Below are 16277 nucleotides of genomic sequence, written 5' to 3' on the forward strand. Positions count from 1 at the left end.
GACTGGATTGGGAATTGGCACTGTGTGGCTTTCTGGAGAAGCACAGAACATCCCCTTGAGATCCCGAGAATCCCTGCCTGCCTGCCCCTTTGCCCCTCTGGGAAATTTGAAGTTATGTAACTTCTTGTCCACCTGACATGTAACATGATACTTAATCCTGCCCTGAGTGCAGGGGACGGGACTAGAGACCTCTTGAGTCCCTGCCAGTCCTACGAGTCTGTGATTCTCTGATTGCTATTATGGAGACAGCATGGTCCAGTGGATAGTGCATAGGCTTGGGCATCAGGAGACTTTGGTTCTGTTCCCATCTCGGCCTGTCTCTAACCTGCTATGTGACCTTGGGCAAGTCATGTCACCTCTCTCTGCCTCTGTTCCCTCCCACACTTTGTCTGTCCTGTCAGTTTAGACTGGAGACTCTGTGGGGCAGAGACTGCTCTTACTATGTGTATGCACAGCACCTAGCACAAAGGGCCCTGGCCTTGGGTGGGGCCTCTAGCTGCTACTAATACTATTCATTTGGAGTGCACTAGCACGCACCATGTGCTATGCGCTTTCCATCCATGCAATACAAGACACTCCCTTCTCCAAGGAGCTCCCAGACTTAATAAAACAAGCAACATACAAAGCGCGAGGGTAGGGGGGGACAGAAAGCATACAACAGTTATATGTAAATAAGCAAGTATGATTGATTTAGCAATCCAGAAAGTATAAAATGACTGCAGTGTTGGTGTTGCTGGCTGTTATTTACTTCATCTGAATCTCTTTGGTATTTACCCTACAGCCTCTCAGGTGTTAAACTGGGCCTTCTGCCAGCTCAGAGGAGTGTACTGTATGCAGGCTAAGGGATCTTTGAGGAGTGTATGTCCCGAGAGCTAACCTCTGTGAGTTCACTGTAAGGACAGAGGCATCATTTTAGTGTACTTTCTGGAACAAAAGATTTTGTATCCAATAGTTCAGGAACTTACAGTGAGCGTTTACAGGGGGTAGGATTGGGGGGAATTGAAGGGAGGTTGAGGGTGAGTGGATATGGTTGAAGGCAAATTGTAGGTGAGAGGGCATGAGTGTGTGTGAGATTGTGTTTGAGGCCAGGTTTGAGTCTGTGAGTGGGGGGAAAGGGGTGTCTTTGGGGCCAGATGTAGTTGAGGGTGTAAGAGTGACCATACCAGTGCTTGGCTGTGAAGCCCCATTTTAGGTGGCTGCCAAGTTTACTGATGTGTAAGCTGTTAGGAAATGCATCCTGCAGTGGGTAATGGAGGATCTGTGGTTGGGAGCAGGGAGCTGCCAGATAATTTAATGATTATTTACCATCTGGAAAATTTCCCCAATCACTTTCTGATTCCCTGTTTCCGTTCACACATGCCTGGGAAGCTGTTACCCATCCTCTTTTTATAGCTGTGCTGACTAGGGCTCCCTGTGCGTTGTAAGTGGCCAATCTGCATAGCTGCAGCTCTTCCTGGGGTATTTCTCAGCAGCCCCATGGGCTCTGCAGGGCTGACCCCAGAAGCTGATGGAGATGTAAGGAGGAGCAGTGTGAGGAGGACCATGGGCAGATAGTGATGCTGATTGTTGGAGGAGGGAAGCAGCTACCACCTGGATATCAAGGGGAAGTCTAGGGCCTGGTGTAAATGCTAATGGAGCCAGAGGGTGCTAAAGGAGGTTGGAGTTGGAAGTCTCTGAAGGTTCCCCCAGTGAGTGAGCTCAGGCTCCCAGCCTAGTAGTGCCAGGCGCCCAAAGCCTACCTATGCTCCAGACGTTAAGTAGGCTGCTAGGACAGCTCGGTGTCATCTGGAGTTACACAGCCAATGGCTGCTACCTAGAAATGTATGCACTGCATTCACCACGTACACGGGAGCCTGCCAGGCAGGTTGGATTTCCTGGCCTCTGATGCAGCGCTCATGTGAGGGATCGCAAATCTTGAACCTGGGTCCCCAGGTCTCCCAGGCAGTCCTCAGTCTGCAGCCACCACCCAGCAGCAAGCAGGGAGTGTGGGCTGGTGGGTCCTAGCTCACCATAAGTGTCGCCCACAAAGCTCCCAATTGGAGATGTCCAGCCTCTCCAGTTGGCTAAGACTCACCCTTTCAGCCAGAAGGAAACACAGGAAGTTATCCGAGTAACCAGGTGATCCCTGGCTTGCTGCTACACTGGACTTTGCCTTCTCGCCTGACTCCTGAGTCCTGCCTTGTTCAGTTCCCTGCTTCTACAGCCCACCCCAGGCTACTGACTCCAGCTTTGACCATTTGCTTGACCGCCTAATTCTTGGTCTACGACAGCTCCTTCACTGGGTTTTATGTTCTATTCAGAGACCATGGTGCGAATCCGAGTGAGCTAATGGCTGGTCTTGTAGCTGGCTGAGTGCTGGAAATGGGCCCTCCACACTTCCAGAGCAACGCACTGACCAGCCCTGACACTCACCAGGAGCACTGCCACCCAAAACAAACAAAAGGGCATAATACAGAAGCAAAGCCCAGACGTTGCTGACTGGTGGGGAAGAGAACTACATCGAATGTGTACACTTTGCAATATTGGGAAAGGGCTCAGGCACCATGGTGAGGGAGGCCATGTCAGAACCTAGAGAGAGAGCTAGAACACAGAGTAGCTCATCTGAGAAGTGATCCTGAGTAGCGAGTGCTGAGTGCTCTGTTTCATTAACATTAGACCAGTAATAGAAACAATTCCCAGAAGCTGAGCTGGGTGGGTTTTATTTTGTCTGAGGCTAATGCCCTGAATCCAAGAGTGTTTTGTATTGAAACCCTGTGCTCTAGAATTCAGGGGAATGAATCTTATTCACAATAGTTTTCAATTTATGACACATCTGGGTACATAATTAACCGTTACTGACAACAAATGGCTACTTGGGTTTGTGAGAAAGCTGAGCCTCTTGGATTTCCTGTAGGATGTAACCACAGGAAATTAATTTGGCGCTTTCTGATGACATCATTTTGACCACAGAGCTTCCTCTGAACACAAAGCTGTTTTTCTTGGCCTCCGTTGCAGACGTTTTTAGAACATGAATATTATTCTAAAGTTGCAATGGTGTTGCTGTGAATTCCACTAGAAGGCAGTTGTGTGTGTGACTGTAATGAGGTAATTGTTTTACCTCCAGCTGTACAGGGAATTGGCTTAGAAGGTAAAAATGCTCCTTTGTACCAGAGCCCTCTGTCCTCACAGGGAGTATTGGCTTCTGAAGCCTCTGTAACAATGAGTGCACCACAGGCTTCTGCTAGATCTAATAGCCCATCGGCCCAGAAAATAGTTCCAGGGGGCTTTGTATCTGCAAGATCCAGGGCCTCTGTCTTCTCCCTGTAACCTGGATGTCAGGAAAACTTCCATCAGCTGACTGGGGACAGGTGGGCTAGTGAGATGGATGAAAGACTTTTCTCCCTGGTGATGGAAAACGTACAGTAGCTTCTTTAGAGAAGGAGAGAGAGTTTGTGCAGCTCCTGTTAACAGCAGTGTATATTGTGACCCGTAAAGTGCAGGGACTCTTCCCCCTCAAAGAGAATGTGTTAGCAGATGATTCTGCCTTTGGAGGTGGCAGTGTGTGATAGGAGAGGGACAAGCTGGGGTTAATGTGGTTTTCCCAAACAGACACATGTAAGAGTGTGTGTGTGTGTGGTGGTTTTGTTTTTGTTTTTTTAAAAGGCTTGGCATTAACGTGTCTTCACCAGCATGCACCCAAAGAGACGTCAGGAATTAGAGTGGACTAGAAATTAACATGACTCCAGTAGACCCTCAGACAGAAACTGAAGAGAGAGCAGCAGGGGATTAACATGCCTCCAGCATTGCCCCAAGAGATACCAGAGCAGTGAGCCTGGTTGTGTGTTCAGGTGACTGGGATGGAAGCAGCAGCAGGTGACTGGAGTCTCTGTTTCACTAACCCTGTCCTAGCAGGATTCAGATTCCCAATGTAAAAGCAATACGTAATGGAAAGTGTGAGGGAGTTGCTTGTGGTGTGTAGAGCTCAGTACTTTCCATTGCCGGTAATGATACTGTATCTATAGCAGGTTAAGAATCTATTTGGCTACCAGCAGTTTATTTACCTCATTAGTGTTCACGAGGAGGGATTATATCTGCTATGGCAATTGAATAGACACCAAGGTAAGAAGTGAAATTCTTGCATGGCCTTGTGTTACTGCATCATCCCTGGTGGCAGGTGCCTGCCCCACTGGCTCCCCAGCCAGGTACACTGGTTGGTCCTGACTGTTGTCTGGAGTTTCCGTGGTTCCAGTTGAATAAATAAACAGGTGCCACATTTGTCTTTATGGTGCTCAATCTGAATTTGAGTCCCACTCATGAGGAACAGACTCTCTTTAACAACTAGAAATCCCCCCCACTATTTGGACAATTACACAGGATGCAATTGTCTGAATTACAATCACTCAGATTATAGGAACAGTCTCTCTTTCTGCTGCAGATGAAAAGGACATGGGTTTCAGAAATGTGATGTTACAAATCTGTCTCCCCCTGTAATTTAAGGGTCTCAATAATTATATCATGATTTACCAAGGTCATCAGAAACAATTATAAAGTCTGTTCTGGTCCTGTAGCATGGTTAGGTTTGCCTCTCAGTGTTCATTTCTGACCTCCACTTCAGTCTGCCAGCCATACATACTGTGACTAGAGATCACAGATGAAGCAAATTTCATCAGGGAGGTTTGGCTGCAACTGAGTGAAGTGAGGTTAGATAAACCTGAAAATTGCTGGCTCTGATTCTCCTGCTGGAGTTGGCCAGCAAGATCAGGTGAAATCAGTTAAGACCCAGGCAGATTGCAAAAAGCTACAAAATGATCTCTCAAAACTGTGTGACTGGTCAACAAAATGGCAGATGAAATTTAATGTTGATAAATGCAAAGTAATGCACATTGGAAAGTATAATCCCAACTATACATATAAAATGATGGGGTCTAAATTAGCTGTTACCATTCAGGAAAGAGATCTTGGAGTCATTGTGGATAGTTCTCTGAAAACATCTACTCAGTGTGCAGCGGTAGTCAAAAAAGTGAACAGAATGCTGGGAATAATTAAGAAAGGGATAGATATTAGGACAGAAAATAATATCATGTTGCCTCTATATAAATCCAGGGTATCTTGAATACTTGTGTGCAGATGTGGTCGCCCCATCTCAAAAAAGATATATTGGAATTGGAAAAGGTTCAGAATTAAGGGCAACAAAAATGATTAGGCGTATGTAATGGCTGCCGTATGAGGAGAAATTAATAAAACTGTGACTTTTCAGCTTGGAAAAGAGACAGCTAAGGGGAGATATGATTGAGGCCTATAAAATCATGGCTGGTGTAGAGAAAGTAGGTAAGGAAGTATGGTTTACTACTTCTCATAACACAAGAACTAGGGGTCATGAAATGAAATTAATAGGCAGCATGTTTAAAACAAATAAAAGGAAGTATTTCTTCACACAACACACAGTCAACCTGTGGAACTCTTTGCCAGAGGATGTTGTGAAGGCCAAGACCATAACAGGGTTCAAAAAAGAACTAGATAAGTACATGTCCATCAATGGCTATTAGCCAGGATGGGCAGGAATGATGTCCCTAGCCTCCGTTTGCCAGAAGCTGGGAATGAGCCACGGGATGGATCACTTGATGATTCCCTGTTCTGTTCATTCCCTCTGGGGCACCTAGCATTGGCCACTGTCGAAAGACAGGATACTGAGCTAGATGGACCTTTGGTCTGACCCACTAGGGCCATTCTTATGTTCTTATGAAATACTCTTTGTAGGATTTATCAAGAGAATGAAAGATTTTAAAAGTATAAACAGTCAGTAAATCAGAAACTGGGCAACCCCTATTCACCCTGCCTTGCCTGCTTGGGCATTGTGTTTTTAGGGTTCTGGAATAAAGAATTAGAGGCCTCTGCAGTATACACCCTGCATCAGTTGGATCTTCAAAAAGACGCACAGTACAGAAAAGTTGGGGTGGGAAAACTAGAACAGCCAGGATAATCTATCAGGGCAGTTATTTCTTTCTTCATCGCATTCCAGAGAAAAGATGAACACAGGAGGTGAGCACTGAGACTGCAAAGGAAGAATTACTGAAGCTTAGCTTAAATCCCACTCTAGGTAAATAGCACATGGCTTGGCCACTTAGCTAGCCAACGTGCCGGAGGCTGTGCAGCTTCATTGAATACCAAGCAGCCATGGGAACCATTTGGCTGTGTCGAAGGTCAGATGCCCCAGAGCACTGTGTTAGTGTGTGTGCGTGTGAGTGTGTGAGCTCAGTTCAGGATAGCACCTTTAGCACTAGTCAGATCTTGACCTGTTTCATTGACCACAGAGATGAAATATGACATCCTGAGATGGTGGGGGGTTGATTTTGGACTTTCTTTGCATTTCCTGGCAAGTTCACAGCCAGCTGGGGGCAGTTAGAGTTTAACTGCCTCTACCTTGAAAAGATGACCTGCTGTATGTTTCTGGGATCACTAATGGCTGAAGGAAGGAACTGGTCTCTAAGCCACCTGCCTGCCGTGAATTTGTTTCCTTGGTGTTAGAACATTCAGTGGTGAGTAGCTGCACAAATCCTAGGCTACAGCTTCACTTTTTTGTCACATCTCCTGTGTTTTCTCTTCTTAAGGCAGGGATACACACCGTGACTGTGACTGTCTTGCTAAGGAAAGTAACCAAGCGCCCGCCAGCCTGCCCTGCCCTCCAGTGTTGTTCTTTGCATAGGGCTGGAGGGTTACAAACAGGAGTTCCATGCACCAGGCACTTGGTTTGGATTGAGGGAGGAGCTCAGTGCATATATAGGTAGGTCTGTGTTGTTGTAGGCAGTGTTGTTGTAGCTGTGTTCATCCTAGGATATTAGACAGACAAGGTGGGTGAGGTAATATCTATTATTGGACTAACTTCTGTTGGTGAGAGGCTTTGTCTACCCTAAAAAGCAACAGAGGGTCCTGTGGCACCTTTAAGACTAACAGAAGTATTGGGAGCATAAGCTTTCGTGGGTAAGAACCTCACTTCTTCGTTCTTACCCACGAAAGCTTATGCTCCCAATACTTCTGTTAGTCTTAAAGGTGCCACAGGACCCTCTGTTGCTTTTTACAGACTCAGACTAACACGGCTACCCCTCTGATATTTGTCTACCCTGGAACCTGAATGACAAAAAGTTTTGTCATTCAGGGGTGTAAAAAAAACACCCCCCCACCCCTCCGAATGACAAAAGTTTTGCTGATGAAAAGCGCCGGTGTGAACAGCGCTCCCGCCGTCAAAGCTACTGCTGCTCTTTGGGGGTGGAAGTTTTTTGTCGGCGGGAGAGCTCTCTCCCGCCGACAAACAGTGGCTATACTGTGCGCCTTTTAGCGGCACAGCTGTGTCACTAAAAGGTGCGTAGTGTAGATATAGCCAGAGACAAGCTTTCGAGCTTACACAGAGTTCCTCCTCAGGTCTGGGAAAGGTCTTCTTTGGCTATCCCTCAGTGCGAGGATGATGTCTGCCAAAGGGGTTCATTGGTGAGTTTTAAGTGGCTGGGGAGCCCATTTCTTGCCCTGCAGATTTTCCCACAGAAGTGACAGGTGTGATCTTGGAGGAGACATAGTTGTTGGCTGGAGTGTTGTGCCCTTTCTTTCCTCTTTTGTTGCTTCTCTGTCTCATGAGCACCTCTGTTCTCCTCAAAGTGGGCTGTGGCTTGGTGTATGAGAGTCGCAGCTAAATACAACGTGGAACAGATAGTTTAGCATAAGTAGTTAACACATAGTTCAAGGGACAGTTCAAGGTGATGTGTCCCGTTAACACCCTTCCCAGTGATAGGGAGGCAGGGAAGGGGAAAGGGGAAAAAAGCAGCTGGTGGGGATTGTTGTAAGCAGCCATAAATCCAATGTCTCTTTTCAGTCCATGATTTTTAGTATCTAGAAAAGTTATGAATTTAGGCTTATATGAAAGAAGTTTAAGTTTAAGCTTAAATAAAAGAAGTTGGTCCAGCAAAAGATATTACCGTACCCACCCACCTTGTCTCTCTATATTATTATTATTTTATTACATTAAAATTAATAATATTTTAATTTGACTGTTACACATCACAGAAGTTGTGGTGTGGGGAGGGGGACTGCCGTACTGTGAGACACTAATGTAGCTCAGTCTACATAGTTTATCCAAGAGATGGCTAAGAGGTGACTTGGGTACAGTCTGTAAGAACCCGGGGAGAAGATATCTGAGAGTAGGAGGGTTGTTTCATCTGGCAGACAAAGGGACTAGAAGCGCCAATAACTGGAAGCTGAAATTAGACAAATGTAGGCTAGAAATAAGAGGTAATTAATCACTAGAACAACTTACCAAGGAAGTGGATTCTAAAGACTAGGCATCTTTCTGAAAGATCAGCTCTAGCCCAACCAGAAGTTGTGGACTTGATGCAGGACTTGTGAAATTTTATGGCCTGTGCTCTTCAGGAGGTCGGACTAGATGATCATAATGGTCCCTTCTGGCCTAAAAATCCAGGGCAGAAATAATTAAGGGTTAAATATACACGTCTGGGGTTACCTGTGACAGTCATAGCTGAGCGTATTTAGCTAATGGAAATATAATATAATTTATTTTCTGGGACCAGCTGCAATGACTGGGGCAGTGTCCCAGGGAGAACTGAAATGGATTTCCACCCTGAATGGAGATGATTCTGCCTGATTTTCTAGGGGGGTGATAATACGTGGGAAGGAGCTGAGCCTAGGCAGGCTTGTAACTAAAGAGTTAAATTAATCTTTGGTGTACCTCTGGTGAGGTAGATTTGGCCCCCGACCCCCTTTACCCCCTGCGGTCTCTGCTTAGGAAAAGGCAGGTGATAGATAAATCTCCTAGGCTGTTTGTTTCTTGGGACAGGTCTACACTTAAGACACTGCATTGGTGTAGCTGTGGTGCTCAAATGAAGACGCTCCTGTGCCAGTGGGAGAGCTTCTCCCGTCAGCTTAGTTAATCCACCTCCATGAGAGGTGGTAGCTGTGTCACGGTGAGAAGCTCTCCTGCTGACATAGCGCTGTCTACACCAGGGTTAAGCTGGTATAACTCTTGCTCAGGGTGTGGATTTTTCACACCCCTGAGCAACGTAGTTACACCAATGTAAGTCTGTCGAGCAGACCAGACCTTGATCACTGTAGTTCCTTGGAGAGCAGGTGTGCTGCTGTTTGCATTCAGGGGCAAGGGGCAGTAACAAGGGTTGCTACTTTCTAAGTCCTTGTTTAGGCGGGGATTTCAGGTGTGATGTTCGCCTGTGTTAAATGTGTGCTAATTAGGGCTATATCTTCACTCCTGTAAAAGGTGTGTTTTTGAGTGAGATACTGAACACGCCAGAACCATCTCGCTGTAAATCCTACTGCAGACAGGGCTCTGTAGATTTTACTGCGGGCATGGGTGGCAGGTATAATAGGCCAGGGAAGGCTAAGCCTTCCCTAGCTCAGCCGCCACCAAGCCGTCGCCAAACACCTGGGCCATGGTGCCCCGCCCCTTCCCCAAGGCCCCACCAACTGCTGCTGCTGCTTGCCATGTAGGGTGACCAATCGGGACAGTCCCGATTTTTGGGTCTTTTTCTTATATAGGCTGTTATTACCCCCCTATCCCCTGTCCTGATTTTTCACACTTGCTGTCTGGTCACCCTACTGCCATGCCTGGTAAATCTTCCTCCACTCCAACCCTCCACCCTTTGGAGGTCCCCGCTGCTTGCCGCATCCCTCTGTTAGTCACAGCTTCACCCCTGCCAAATTATTGGGAAAGATACATACCAAAGTTGGGTTTTAAGTATTGTTTATTAGGTGGCCATCTTGGTCTGGGATAAGAACAAGGTGACCTCCATGTTGTGACAGGTTCTTGTTCCCCTATGCTGAGCAAAAGGCAGAAAAGTAGAAAGGGCGGGAAAGTAGAAAGAGCAGGAATCTGTTGTTGCTAAGCGACAGGTTCCTATAAAGGCAGATAAGGGGAGGGGCCAAGGGCTCTTGAGTCTTTGGGGGCTCAGGTGTCCAATGCTCGCTCTCTCTGCGTGGTGTGGCACACCCTTGCACACTGGTTACTGCCTGCAGTAGCCACTCACTAAACGTTTTGGGGTTTGTGTCTTGTTTGCTTTTGGGAAGGAGACCTGCATGCGCGGACTCGGTCCGGTTAGTTAGCTCAGACTTACAACCATAGACGACGCAGCGAGGGATAGGGAGGGGTCTGAGATAGGGTTACAGACCTGTCTTCTACGCCTGTGATCCACCGTTGGTGTTCATCGTTGATTTCGTTGATCCAGAATCTGCAGCCTCTCCGTCAGCAGCACCTGTAAAAGGAACACCTTTGCTTTATCGAGTGTATGTGCGTGTGTGTGTTTTCTATACCAAATCTCCAGAGTCCGTCATACAGTTCCCCCCACCCACACACTTCCTTCCTTCTCCTTTAGTAAAATAAAGTGGTGTTGTACGTTTATATTCGAGTGGTGGGTTCTTTTGTTCCAGCTCTGATAGATGGGCTTAAGGGGGAACCCAGTGGGAGGGAGTATATTGTAAGGCTCCCCGAAGTCTTCTGGTCAGGAAAAAAAAATCCTTACACCTCCTTGGGGGCGGGGGAGTGAGGAAGGATGTGGCAAGCCAGCGGCAGGTGGTGGAGGGGGGGGTCCTGGCAGGGGAATGAGGAGGTGAGCTGGCAGGTGGGGAGGGGGGGTTGTCTGGTGGGGGATTGAGGCGGCGTGGCCAAGCGCTGGGGCCGAGCTGGCGCTGGGGAGGGGTGGGGGGAGCGGTGCTCGGGCAAAAGTGGGGGGCAGTGGGCTAGCCTCCCCAAAGCGGGGGTTCACCCACTGCCCATGACTGCGGTGTATTTGGGCCAGGTCAGCCATTGGTGGGGGGTATAGTGTTGACCTCGCCAAGCTACACTGTTGTTAAAACCTCCCGAATTTTGTCTCCAGTAATAATTTTACAGTGAGATAGCTAATGTACATTGTTTCATCTTGTGGAATCCCCCTCCCCCACACACACACTTTTTTGGCAGTGAAGACATGGACTAACGTGTGTAAAGTTTAGAGTAGATAAGGCACACTGATTGCCCCTCCTTAAATTGGTCTAGTTAAAGCCATGAAAGAGACTAGCCAATATGTGGGATTAAGAAGATAAAGACCCAGACCAGTGTAGCTGGTGGAAACAATGGATTCAGCTTTCAAAGCTTCTCCTTCTACCTCTAGCTCATCTGTCCAGGGCCTGGCATTATGGAGGAGAAAAGCCAAATACTACATGTTTAGTCAGGCTGTTTGTTAATGAAGCCCATTTCCCATGTCCTGTGATAGGTAACATGGTTTGAGAAAGGTGACTATAAATCAAGCTGCATACAACCTTGTACTAAGAAAACTGTAGCTGATTGGGGAGGTTTTCAACTGAAGTTTCTAACGCTAGGAGGAATTGTTTTACAAATGTTACTTTCCAGAGTTCAGCCTGGTTCCTCAATCGTAAGGCAGCCTGGGTGCCTTATATGGCTTTGTTTGGCTCTAAATAAATGTTGCACACAGGTTATGTATTGTTTATACTGTACTAGTACATTTGTTTCTTCACAGATTTAAAACCGCAGCAAGGGCTGCTGCTTTTAGAGTTACATGGGGTTGAATGCACTTACCGCATTCAGAGATATCACAGGAGTGCTGGTCGTGCTAGCGCTCTCCCATATCTGCCTATTTCATTTGTACCGCTCTCTCATACTTGACTCAGACTACATGCCATGTAGGATTTGCTGTTGGGTGATGGTTAATGCATATTAACCTGCTCTGAGCTAATACTTTCTTCCAGTATGTTTCAGTCCACTCTAGGGATTTAGCAAAAAGAACAGGAGTACTTGTGGCACCTTAGAGACTAACAAATTTATTAGAGCATAAGCTTTCGTGGGCTACAGCCCACTTCTTCAGATTTAGGGTTCCTGTGGTTATCAGAGTGTTTGACATGTCGGTGTTTTGCTTGTATCACTCGGTGCGATGCTTGGTGTAGTGGACAGGGCTTGGGCTCCAAGTATGGGTTTCCAAGTTTGGCATTTGAATTTTTTATTTGTCCAATAGTGCGAAGGGGGCAGGTTTCCTTGAGATAGAGAGTAATTAAATTGACCTCCTCTATTACTAGCTTGTGCCATGCAGGGGCCTTCCCTGGGGTGGTGGGACTGGGGTGTTGGTGGAGTGGATTGGAGGCGCATTTAAGTGTTGTTGTAACTTTTCACCATATTATTAGTCCTATTGAACTGTTACTGCCTCAGTTACTTCATTTTTAACACCGAACAGAAACCTGTTCCCAGGCTGCTGCATCTTGACCAGAAAAGCAAATTCTTCCCCTGCTCCGCTGGCCTCTGTAATGCAAAGTGCTAGGGTGGTTGTTTTGTGATACTGCAGTTGGAGGAGGTGTAATAAACAGGAGCTGCACACAACTGCAGTGAGTATTTTCATGACACTGGGTGAGCTCTGGGACAGTCAGCTGGGTTTATGGGCTTGCAAGACCGCTAACAGCCCCGCATTGAAATCTACTTGTTAAGATCGACTTTTTTGGTGATGCCTATAAGAAATTATAGTGATAATTATTACAGTTAACAATGTCCACTGATTGTGTGTGTCCGTGCATATCAAAGCATGGAACCAGCCAGCTGTGTGCCCATCATCACCTGACCATTATGTTTGTTTGTTGCACCCTTTTCTCCCCTCCTTTTCTCCGCTCTTCTTTGGCTTGTGAGCCCTTCGGGGCATGGACTGGGTGCGTCCCTGTTTGTGCAGCACTGGCCCAGTCTGAGCACTCATGCCGTAGACTTGATCATGGTGAGAAGCAGTGCCAGGGCCAGATGGGCTGGGGATCAGTGGGCTAAACCACTTATGAAAGGTTTTGGTGCTGCTCCACCCTCCCTCTTCGGTGTGTAAGTATCACTGGAAACTGTCCCCTCCCCTGTGTGTCTCCCCGTTTGTCTGGCTCTGCCTCTCTCTTATCGGGATCCAGAATTTTCCCTGCTGATGCTCCGAGTGGCACTTGGTGTGATGCAGAGAAGCAGTTTCCCTTTGCTCATGACTGAATCCTGCTGGCAGCATTTGCTGCTGCTCTGTCATCCTGCAAGCTGGGGCGCTGCGCTAGCTGTCCACATGCTCTGCGTTCAAGGGCCCATTCTGATGCCCGTCTGTTTCAAGCCGTTCAGTCTGTAATTGTTGCTCGGGAGCAGACTGGAAAGAGTGTGGAGCAGCCACAGGGTCTTGTAAGTAGAAATTAAAAGGAAAAGGAAGACTGTGGAGCCGTATGTTTCTTGTTGGGTAGCCAAGTTCCCCTCAGGGATTCAGGATTCAAATGCTGCCTGACATGGCATTTGAATTCTTGTCTTGCAAAGGCCACTGATACCACAGAGGCTCCACAGTGTAATCGCTCCTCTGTCTCTGAGGCCTTCAGACGCCTTCTATTACAGCCCTGCATTTAAAAATAGAAGGGAAATGAGGCAAAATCATAAACTAGCTATAATAAAATTAGTGCTTGTGTGAAAGCGTGTTGCCAGTGCAGAGCTTTGGGGCAGCAGAATGCTGCCAGAAAGCCACTGGGTGCTGGCAGCATTTGTGTATTTACTGGCTAGCACGTTTAAAACTGAATTGGGCCTTTTATTATAGCGATAGTATCCCTCTCTTCTGGATGTGAAGAAATGAAAGGAACTGGGGTAGGAAGAAAAGATTGTTTATTACCTGACCTCTCCCCAGGGAGCAAAATGGAAACAAAAGCTCACATGGCTCAAGTTTGGCTGAGAGAGTCTGTTTCCTAGCATGATTCGGAGAAGGAGAGGGAGGCCAGACAGACACAACATCCAGATGCCAGGATAGTGCATCTGCCCCTTCAGGCTGGCCTGGGGGCTGGGAATAGATTGCCTCATCCCTGCATTGCCTTGGAGGAGGCCAGTCATTCTCAATCTGGGTTTGCCCTAGAAGCAGCTATTTTCAAGGGAAAGGGCTAGAGAACAAGCTGGAGATCAGCATTCTCTTGTTGCTAATTATGCATTACTGTGATCACGGGCTGCCACGCCAACATGTCTTCCTTCCCATTTGTGATTCTCAGCGACCTCTGCACCAGATGGACACGTTTCAGTGACCAGGCTGACATTGTAGAATCTAATGTCACGAGCCTGCTTGCCTTGGACTGTTGCTGAGCCAGAGAAAGCCTGGACTCCCCGGGGTGGCAACTGGAGGTGGGAGGTGGGCGTGCTTGTTCTGAGCTTGCTGGATACTGAAGCAAGTTTATCTGCAGCGTGTGTCTTTTGAAGACAATGAATGTACTTGAGGGTTTAATTGCTAAAAATATTGCAAGGACATCTTGTCTGTGTCTTAGACTAAGTGGTTCCCCATTGCTTTCCTGTGAAATAAACCACCCCGAAAAGGTCATCACTACCAATCTGGCTAAATATCTAAAGTGTGCAGTAGATTTCGACATGTTGAGCTGACAGAGTCTGCCCTGGGCTCTGGAGGGGAATTGGGATTGGACACAGCTTTTCTGGTACAAGCAGAATGAAATACAAGAACTCAAATTTAGAAGAATCATTTTGGAAGGGTTTTGTTGCAACCAAGCAAACAGTATTACAGTCTTCATTCCCCCAGAGATTTGATCTCTCCCCTGCATTGTTACATGATCATGTTGGACATGGATCATTTCGGAAGGATGGCAAGTGTAATGAATGACACACCAGACAAACACATTGTAATTTGGCAGCCCTCTAACTGATTTCATTGAGTTACAAAGTTTTGGGGAATAAAGGCCCCATTCTGAACAGAGCCTCAAGTCATTCCGTTCACGTGCATAATCCCAGCAAATCTTGATAGTCTTGTGTTTTCCTTGTGCCCCAGTGAGTTTCTGTGCCACGCGCCAAATGCCCTGGGTAACGGAGACGGAATTATGAGGCACTCTAATGATTTGCTTATTTTGGAGCTGCCAGTCAGTCCCTTGTATGCAGCTCTGGAGTTTGCTGTCTCTGGAGCCATTTGGGCCTGTTCTCGGTGCCTACAGTGTGACTTGCCCTGGTAACTGGCTCCATTAGGATCGGAGGCAGGTTATTTATTTTACTCCTTTTGGACAGATTTTCTATAGTGTGAATTTTTTCCTACTTTGATTTGCCAAAATTAGATTCTTGGATAATAGAAGCGGACTTGCCAAGGAGCTGGTGGGGAAATTCAGCTGCTTCTTGAGACCTCGGCCTTATTCTTGGCACCCGCAGCTGAGGTTACATTAATAGTCATTAACAGCAAAGTTAGGCAGGAAAGCGCTTTCTGGGTTTTAGCGGTGGAGCAAAGAGGTTGAAAATCCAGGAGGTGGTGAAACTGTTTTAACAGAGAAGCATCACTCCCCTGGCCAGAAACCTCTGCAGTGTCCCACTCTGACTGGGGTGGGGCAGCAGGCACATGTGGCCTGATAGGGAAGAGCCACCTGGGGATAGTGAGGAGTTGCAGGACCGAACAAGCCAGATGAGTTTCACCTGCAGGAACTCCAGTTGTTACCTTTCCACAGAGAGGGATTCTATTCACTGTAATACCGCTGACTTTTGATGGCATACCGGGGGGGGGGGGGGGGCAGTTTGCTTTGTAGTAGTCCCCAAGAACAGGACACTGCTCACAGAACTGGATCATTTCTCTGATTCATGTGCATTACCACACAAGAATACAGCCCTGTGGCTGGATTCTAGGGGGCTTTCATTGCTGACTGCTGATTAATATCCCTCAGAACAATCCCTTCTCTTCAGCTGTTTTTAGCACATCCTCTCAGATTGAATATTCTTATCCATTTGGAGCAGTTTGTAAAACACGCTTATCACTTCTGTGTGTGAGAGAGAATGTGATGCGCTTTGGCCTGTAACCCCGGCTCAGGGCTTAACTTTGCTTTTGACTAATATGATTTTTTGGGGAGGGTGTAGAATTCCCAGATAGATGCAGAGAACCAAGAGGCTGGCCTTTCCAGCGTCTGCAAAAGTGGTTAATTCAGAAATGCTACAGGAAGTTTGCCGGCAAGTAGTGAAGGAACGTGCTGGCACTGGTGGGCCTCTGCTATGGTGCTGGCCATCCTGGGCATTAACTAAGCTCTAGTTTGAATTTTCAAACCTTCTTGTGTGCACACCCCCTGAGGCATGGGTGCGAAGCTGGGGCCGTGGGAATGCACAAATGAGCCTTTGTTTTTCACTAGCTCTATTGCTTGTTCATTTGTCCAAAAGCAGGGCAGAGGTCATTGCATACTGTTCTAGTCAACTGCAGAGTGCACTGGACTCCCTCAGGCCTGAGAAAGGGAGCAATGCTAGGGTTACCATACGTCCGGATTTTCCCGGACATGTCCGGCTTTTTGGGATTTCCCCC

At 47.2% G+C, this 16277-nt stretch overlaps 1 protein-coding gene across 1 annotated transcript in view; it reads left to right on the plus strand.

Annotated features, from left to right (window-relative positions):
- Positions 1-16277, plus strand: part of TTC28 (tetratricopeptide repeat domain 28) — a 276929-nt gene that overhangs the window by 129455 nt on the left and 131197 nt on the right. The gene's annotated exons all lie outside the window — the stretch shown is intronic.

Source organism: Terrapene carolina, unplaced genomic scaffold (assembly GCF_002925995.2).
Source record: "Terrapene carolina triunguis isolate 2854851 unplaced genomic scaffold, T_m_triunguis-2.0 Scaffold234, whole genome shotgun sequence".
NCBI classification, from domain to species: Eukaryota; Metazoa; Chordata; order Testudines; family Emydidae; genus Terrapene; species Terrapene triunguis.